General features: G+C 39.8%; 1 pseudogene; it reads right to left on the bottom strand.

Annotated features, from left to right (window-relative positions):
* Window positions 1-7,189: 7,189 nt before the first annotated feature.
* On the bottom strand, window positions 7,190-7,583 carry LOC102865576 (annotated as a pseudogene).
* Between the last annotated feature and the right edge of the window lie 587 nt (window positions 7,584-8,170).

Genomic DNA, 8,170 nt, shown 5'->3' with positions numbered 1-8,170 from the left:
CAACAACAACAACAATATCATTTCATACACTTGGAGCATAATGTTGATCGTGAGGATGACATAGGATAGGGCAAGGTTTAAATCAATTGTTCATAGGGTCACTTTGAGACAGCACTTAACAACAACATCATATTATTTCAGGCAGTGTTCAGAATGGCCCAGAAATCCAGTTTTATAAGAAAGAGGAATTAACTAAACATCCTGCCTCTTCTCTTCAACTCTTCAGTTACATTTAAGAAAAATAAAGGTAGAAAGTCACTTCTATGTTCTCTGTAGGGACAGATTCAGGATTAAGTCTTCTTGTTGTTGTTATGTTCCATGAAGTCAGAAACAACTCCTCGCTGACCCTCCAGCAGGTTTCCAGAGGCAGTAAATAGCACGGGGGATTGCCCACCTTTCTCCCATGAGGCAGCTGGTGGATTTGAACAGTATGTCTTTGGGATTGCAGTACAGCTTCTTCCCGTTAGACCCCCAGAGCCCAAAGTGGGAAGTACAAGCTCAGAGGGAAGTACAAAAGAGTTGCTTCTTACTATTTTAATATTGAAACATCATTTATTCTGAAGGTTGCTCACTAGCACAATGTTTTCATGGAGAACTGCAGGCATCCTGTATTAAAAGATGATGTTGGACCAGATCCATAGTTCTTAAGTTGGCTTTGTCATAGGTGTACTTTAGGAAATTCTTCAAACTGAAGATTTCTGGACAATACACCAGATATACTAATCAAAACACTCAACAATAGGATCCTAACTATATGTACTTGCATCAACTTCTCTAGATGATTCAGATGTGTAATCAGCATTGGAAACTACTTTTAACATATAACTCTTAAGATTTAATTCCAAATCCAACTTTTATTTCAGATAATAGTAACAAGAGTAACAATATCATTATCACAAGATAGGACTCTCTCTGATGAGCCTATTAGATGACTGCATGAAGGCTTTCCAGGGAAGGAATTGTTCATAAAAAATCACCAAGATGAGCATGTTCCAGGACTAAGGAGATTAGAGTAACAAGAGCAAGTAATTAAGGAAAAGGAATACGAACTCTCCTTTCAAAGGAGGAAGGTTATGGGGGATTACACAATGTGAAAATTTTACTTTGCATGGAAGGGGAGCTAAATAAAAAGGTGTTTACTATAAGTGGATTTATAATACACTCAAAAGGCATAAAATCTTCTTTCATGAGCTCTAGTCGTAGTCCAGCTATCTGATGCATAGCAAGTAATTGTGATGACTATGGCCTAAATCAGGTGCACCTTAGTCTCTAGACAGATATTGTTGCTCATTAGCACTTTGAAGAGGCTCCTGACATAAGCTTTCCCCAGAGCAATTAATCTTTTGATTTCTTGAACTCTGGTATATACAATGGTATTTTTAAATATCCTTCACTTATATAATTCAATGGTATTAATTATGTTCATTATGCTTTTCAGCCACCAACATTATCCCTTCACCAGATAAAATAGAACTAAATTTGATTGTTTGGTTCAAAAATCCCCAGTGCCTAAAACTGTTAAAAAAGAAATAAATCAGGAAATGAGATAGTTTTGAAAAACAGGAACAGAAGGGAGATCAGTGATTAATCTGTGAATGTGAATTCCTCTCTAAGAAAAGATTTTGCATGTGGAAGGAGTGCTAAATCTGGTTAACTTGACCAAATACAGGATCACTTCCCTTCTGAAGAGGGAAACCATGACACAAAGAGAGTTTGTGGGCTGTGAGTTGTGCTTGCTTTGGGAGGAGTCATTTAAATTAACTTTAGCAAACTAAAGCACAGGCCATAGAATACTCTCTGGTCAGGAAAATGTGAAGATGACAGGGAAGAACCAGTAAGTAGTGTGGCTTGTACAAAATATGGAAAGCTAGTCATTACACAGAATAAGTGCTCCATTGACATATCTTCAGGGTTCCATGTTATGGAATCAAGGAAGAGAAAATAGCACACCTATGTTTATTGTGATTTGTTCACAATAACAACCTAAGTGCCCATCAACAAAGGAATAGATAGAGAAGCTCTGGTATATTCACACAATGGAATAGTATGCTGCTTTGAAAAATATGGAACTCATGAAATATTATACAAAATGGATGACCCTGGAGGACATTATACTGAGTGAAATATCTCAGTCACAAAAGGATAAATATTGCATAGTGCCACTGTTGTAAAATGGGACTGACATCAGGGTTGAGGGGAGACTGAGAAAGAGGGGTTAAATAATGTATACCGCATTGAAATAGATTAGGGAGAGAGCTGTTTAGGTATTATTGTCGTGACAGAAGTCCAGAATGAAGGCTGCATAGTGGAGTGGACAGTGAAAGAATTTTTCTTTTACTTTTCAAAGGGAGGAGTGAACTGGAGGGGTGCGGGGAGGGCTGGGCAGGGAGAAAAGTGCAACAATGAACAAATGGAAATCCAAAGTCTCTGTAAATGTTCATTAAAATTAATAAAATAAATTTTTTTTTAAAGCCATCAATTCTTCTTCTATCATCCTTAGTCATTGTCTAGCTATGCATAGCAAGAAATTGCAAAGACCATGGTGTGGATAAGGAGCAAATTAGTCTCTAGACTGACATCCTTACTCCTCAATATTCTGGAGAGGTCCCTGACAGCAGAATTTCCCAGTGCAATTCATCTTTTGGTTTCCCGGTTTCTGGTACCAAGAGTGTTGATTGTGGAACCAAGCAAAGCTGAAGCTATTAACAACCTCAATCTCTTCACCGTCTATCACGATGCTACCAATTGGCCCAGTGGTGAGAATCTTTGTCTTCTTTATGTTGAGCTTCAATCCACTTTGAAGGCTATAGTTCTTGACCTTCTGCTGCAAATGTCACAGGTCCTCCTCAGTTTAAGCAAACAATTGATGGCCTTGATTTTGCAAGTCCAAATTACTTTTGAAGTTAGTACTTCACAACTTAATTACAAATATGGTTAGCATTCAGGCCACTCTTAAATAACTCTTCCCTGAGTCCCAAGAAGATAAATATCCTCACCACCAGATCAACAGACTGTATCATGATAGATGAAGAAAAGATTGAAGTTGTTAAAAATTTCATCTTGCTTAGATCCACCATCAACATCTTTAGCACCAGCAGTCAGGAACTCAAGTCAGGAACTCAGTCAGGGTTGTATTTAAAAAATCTACTCTCAAGGACCTCTCCAGAGTGCTAAAGAGCAACGGTGTCAGTTTAAAGATTAAGGTGCACTTGATACAAGCCGTAGTCTTCTCAGAAGCTTGCTATACATTTGAGAGCTGAACAATGACTAAGGATGACAAAAGAATGGATGCTTTTGAATTGTGGTGCTAGAGAAGAGTATTGAACATGGACTGTCAAGAGAACAAATAGGCCTGTCCTAGAAGTGGTGAAATTAGGTGAATCTTTGGAGGCAAGGAATTTGAAACTCTATCTCACAACTTTCTTTATGTTGTCAGGAGGGAACAGTCTTTTGAGAAAGGCATCATGCTTGAAGAACATCATGGCAGAAGGTCAGAGGAGAGGAAGACCATCTCCTGGAGGATAAGATAGATTGACACAATGACTATGGCAATGAGGGCAAGTGTGTCATAGGTTGTGGACAGGCTTAGGATAGGACAAGATTCAGGAGCCATTGTTCATAGAGTCATAGTCATGACTCATAGTCAACTTGATGACACATAATAACAACGCTTTACCAGTTGTATTAAACACTAGACAATGGAATGACATTCTTAAATTTTTTCTGCCTAGGATTTCTTGTACCACCCACCATCTAAACATGACAGACCAATCTTCTGAAAAGTTCTCAACACCCACATCCTGATAACCCAGAATAGGAAAAAGTTCTTGCACAATATACAGTTTTATACTGAAAATATGTTTAGTTTCTTCCATGAAGTGAAATTTTAGTGGCTTCCATTGGGAATATTTAACTGTCAACAAAGGTTGAAGGTGGTTGTTATTATTGTTGGTGGTGCCATCAAATTGACTATGACTCCTAGAGGCCCTATGATCAACAGATCTAAACTTTGCCCTATCCTAAACCATCACCACAATCTCTGTCATTCCTAACGCCATTGTGGTAGTCATATTGTCAATCCATCTCGTTGAAGGTGCTCCTCTCCTTCATTGATCCTCTACCTTCCCAGCAGAATGTCTTTCTTCAATGACTGGTTCCTCTTGAAAACATGCTCAAAGTTGTTGTTGTTGTTGTTGTTATGTGCCATCAAGTCACTTGCGACTCATAGAAACCTCTGTGAATGACAATGTGACTTAGGAACCTGTCAGAGAATTCTAGAACTATAAAACACACAGGCGAACCCCTCCCCACCCCAGATATGTATATGCATGTCCTGAGACAATGTTGTCTGACCAATGGATTGGAAGAGATCTATATTCGCTCCTATTCCCAAGAAGGTTGATTCAACTGAGTGTGGAAATTATCAAATAATATCACTGATATTACATGCTAGTAAAATACTACTGAATATCATTCAAAAATGGCTGGAACAGTACATAGGGAATTGCCAGAAGTTCAAGTGGGATTAAGAAGAGGCTGTGGCACCAGGGACATCATTGCTCATGTCAGATGGATCCTGGCCGAAATTAAGGAATACCAGAAGAATGTTTATTTGTGTTTTATTGACTATGCAAAGGCATTTGATTATGTGGATCATAAAAAAGTTGTGGCTGACCTTGAGAAGAATGGGAATCCCAGAGAACTTGATTGTGCTCATGAGGAGCCTATACCTGGACCAGGAGGCTGTTGTGTGAATAGAGCAGGGGAGCACTGCATGGTTTGGAATGGGAAGGGAGCACATCAGGGATATATTCTGTCTCTATAACTGTTCAATCCATACAGTGAGCAAATTATCCGAGAAGCTGGACTCTATGAAGAGGAGTGTGGCATTGGGATTGGAGGTAGACTCATCAATAACCTGCTTTATGTAGATGACACAACCTTACCTGCTGAAAGTGAGGAGGATTTGAAGCACTTGTTGCAGAAGATCAAAGAATACAGCCTTCAGTTATGGATTGCTTCTCAATATCAAGAAAACAAAGATTCTTAGGACTGGACCAAAAGACAGAGTCATGATGGATGAAGAGGAGATTGAAACTGTCATCAGCTTCATCTTGCTTGAATCCGCAATTAATATCCTTAGTACATGCAGTCAGGAAATAATGATACACTTTGCACTGGGAAAATCCGCAGTGAGGGAACTTTCCAAATTATTGAGGAGCAGTGATGTCAATTTGAGGACTAAGGTGTGTCTGATTTACACCATGGTCTTTCTGATTACCAGCTATGCATCCAAGATCTGGACAATGAATAAGGATGACAGAAAAACAATTGATACCTTTGAACTGCGGTGTTGGAGAAGAGCATGAAACAGTCCATGGATGGCCAAGAAGATGAATAGACATGTTTGGAGAGAGTGCATCCAGAATGCTCTTTAGAGACAAGAACAATGGGACTTTACCTAACATACTTTGGACATTTTGCTAGGATGTGTTGTTCCTTGAAGAGGGACATGATGTTGGAAGGGGTGGAGGGTCGGTGAAAGAGAGGAAGACCCTCAACTAGGTGGATTGACAGGGTGACTGCTGTAGTGGGCTCTTGTGTGTCAGAAAGTGAGAGGATGGCGCAAGACAGGACTGGTTTCAAATCTTTTTTGCATAGGGTCGCTATGAGTCATACTCGACTCAATGGAACCTAACAACAACAACAACAGTAGAGAGACTTCCACAGCACTGAAATACTAACTGAAATTTTGGCATTTTGAACTCACCAAAAGGCATCTCTGAAGAAAAGCTTGGTGATCAAATTTCTAAAAGTTACAGCCTCAAACCCACCATAGAGCTCCATTCTCCTCTGCAACACATGGGCTCCTCATAAGTCACATTCAGCTGGAAAGAAACGGAAAGAGTAGTTGCATATATACCCACATCTACAAATACCTACAATGTGTCAAGTACTTTATGCATAAAATGTGGTTGAAGCTTTACAATGGCACTGCTGAAATGCATACAATATTTTCCTGGTGCTATTTGTATGGATGAAGATAAATGAAATTACAAAAGTGCTTTATCTAAGTCACATATTTTGTGGGAAAGGAGCTAAGATTCAATGTCAGAGGCTTTTGACTTTAAAATCCAATCAATCTATTACTTTCTTAAATAAAAATAAGAAGAAAAGAGTTAGCAGTGGCCTCTATCTTGAGTTTAAGCATTTCTCTTGGCAACACCCCCATATGTTCTCAGATGATGAGTAGCTAAAAATTTCCATTATTTTTAAAAGCTGTTTGACTTGTAAAATAGGTTATGTTTTTCACATGAGCTGCCTACACTTAGGTATAATGTTTTTATCTGTGGAAAAATATATTGAGGTGCTATCTTGGTTTATTTGTGTTTAAGACCCTAAACGAGAACTGGTGGAATAGGAGGTCATGCTGAGCTGTTTAGCTGAAAGATCGGCACTTCAAATCCACCAGCTGCTCTGGGGCAGAAAGATAGGAAGTCTCTTCTCATCAAGAGGTACAGTCTCAGAAGTCTAATAGAGGGCTGCTAGGAGTTGGAACCAGATGGACAGTAGTGGGTGGGATTGGGTTAGCTTGTGACTGCTCACTGAACTTGGAATTAAATTCATTAACCACACAGGTCCTACACCATCTGTTCTTGTTGTTATGTGCCATTGAGTCACCCATGGCTCACAGCAACTCTATGTACAACAGCTCTAAACTCTGCTGTATCCTGAGCCAGTCTCACTGACTCCAACACATCCATCACAGTAACATCAGTCACTGTGTCAATCCATCTTATCTGGGGTCTTCCTCCCCTGAACTGTCCCTCAACACTTCCAAGCATGATGTCTTTCTCCAAGGGCTGGATCCTCCTAGCTACATGCCCAAAGTATGTGAGACAGAGATTTAAAATCCTTGCCTCTAAGGAGAAAACTTTCACCCTCTCCAATTCGATACTCTTCTCCAGCACCACCACTCAAAGGCATCAGTTCTTCTGTCATCCTTAGTCACTGTCCAGCTCTCATACACAGCAAACAATTGCAAAGGCACACTAAAGTCCCTAGACTGACAGCATTATTCTTTTTTTAAAGGATTTTATAGTTTATTAATATTCTGGTGAAAAAAGCCACTCAGTCATCGTGCAAGTCACTGGAGAATGTTTATTTCTTCTGTTATCCAATTTCCGGCTCATTTTTGGCCAGCTCCGATGTTGGCCTTTGGAGTCCACCTGATTTTCTTCATCTTGTTCTTGTATTCTTTGAGCCATTTCCTTGATGTCTTTTTCTTCTCATACAGTCCATGTTGTGGAAGTCTGTATTGGGTTCATTTTTCTCTGCATAATCCAAGGAGTTGTGAATCATGCCAAAGCACATTGTCTTGCCACCTCCAAAGTGGGTTCTGAATCCAAACATAAAGATGACATCTGCTGTGGTCTTGTACTTTTTTGCTGGGTTTTTTTCTCAAATTTCTGTCTTAGGAACTGTGCCTTCCCAGGGTGAAGAACATCAACAACCATTTGTTTCTGCTGCAATAGCTGGTTGGTCATGAATTTCCTGATCTGTATAGTTACTGTGTCATTCATGATGGCAGCTTTTACTCACGCAGCTGGAGAGAAAATAGCTAGTATCATCACTCTTTAGCACTTTGGACAGGTCATTGATAGCAGATTTTCCCCAATACAATTTATCTTTTGATTTCCTGACTGCTACTGAGGAGTAATGATGTCAGTTTGAGGACTAAGGTGCATCTAATTCAGCCCATAGTCTTTCCTGTCACTTGCTATGCATTTGAGAGCTGGAAAATGAACAAGGATTACAGAAAAAGAATTGATGCCTTGAAATGTGGTGATGGAGAAGGGCACTGAACATTCCATTGACTGCTAAAAGAATAAACAGGTATGTCTTGGAGAGGGTGCAGCTGGAGTGATTTTTGGAGGCAAGAATGAGGAGGCTTTGCCTCACTTATTTAAAGAATGTTCCTAGGAGGAGCTATTCTTTGGAGAGGGACATGATTCTAGAAAGGGTGGGCGAAGGAGAGGAAGACTCTCAATGAGGTGGATTGACACAGTGACTGTCGCAATGGGCTCTTGTGTGTCAGGAAGTGTGAGGATGGTACTGGATAGGATAGGGTTCTTCAGATCTGTTGTTCATAGGATCACTTAGTCGATTT

The sequence above is a fragment of the Elephantulus edwardii genome, unplaced genomic scaffold, assembly GCF_000299155.1.
Source record: "Elephantulus edwardii isolate Elephantulus edwardi_28Jun2011 unplaced genomic scaffold, EleEdw1.0 scaffold00156, whole genome shotgun sequence".
Lineage (NCBI taxonomy): Eukaryota > Metazoa > Chordata > Mammalia > Macroscelidea > Macroscelididae > Elephantulus > Elephantulus edwardii.
This window is presented reverse-complemented; position numbering and strand designations above follow the sequence as displayed.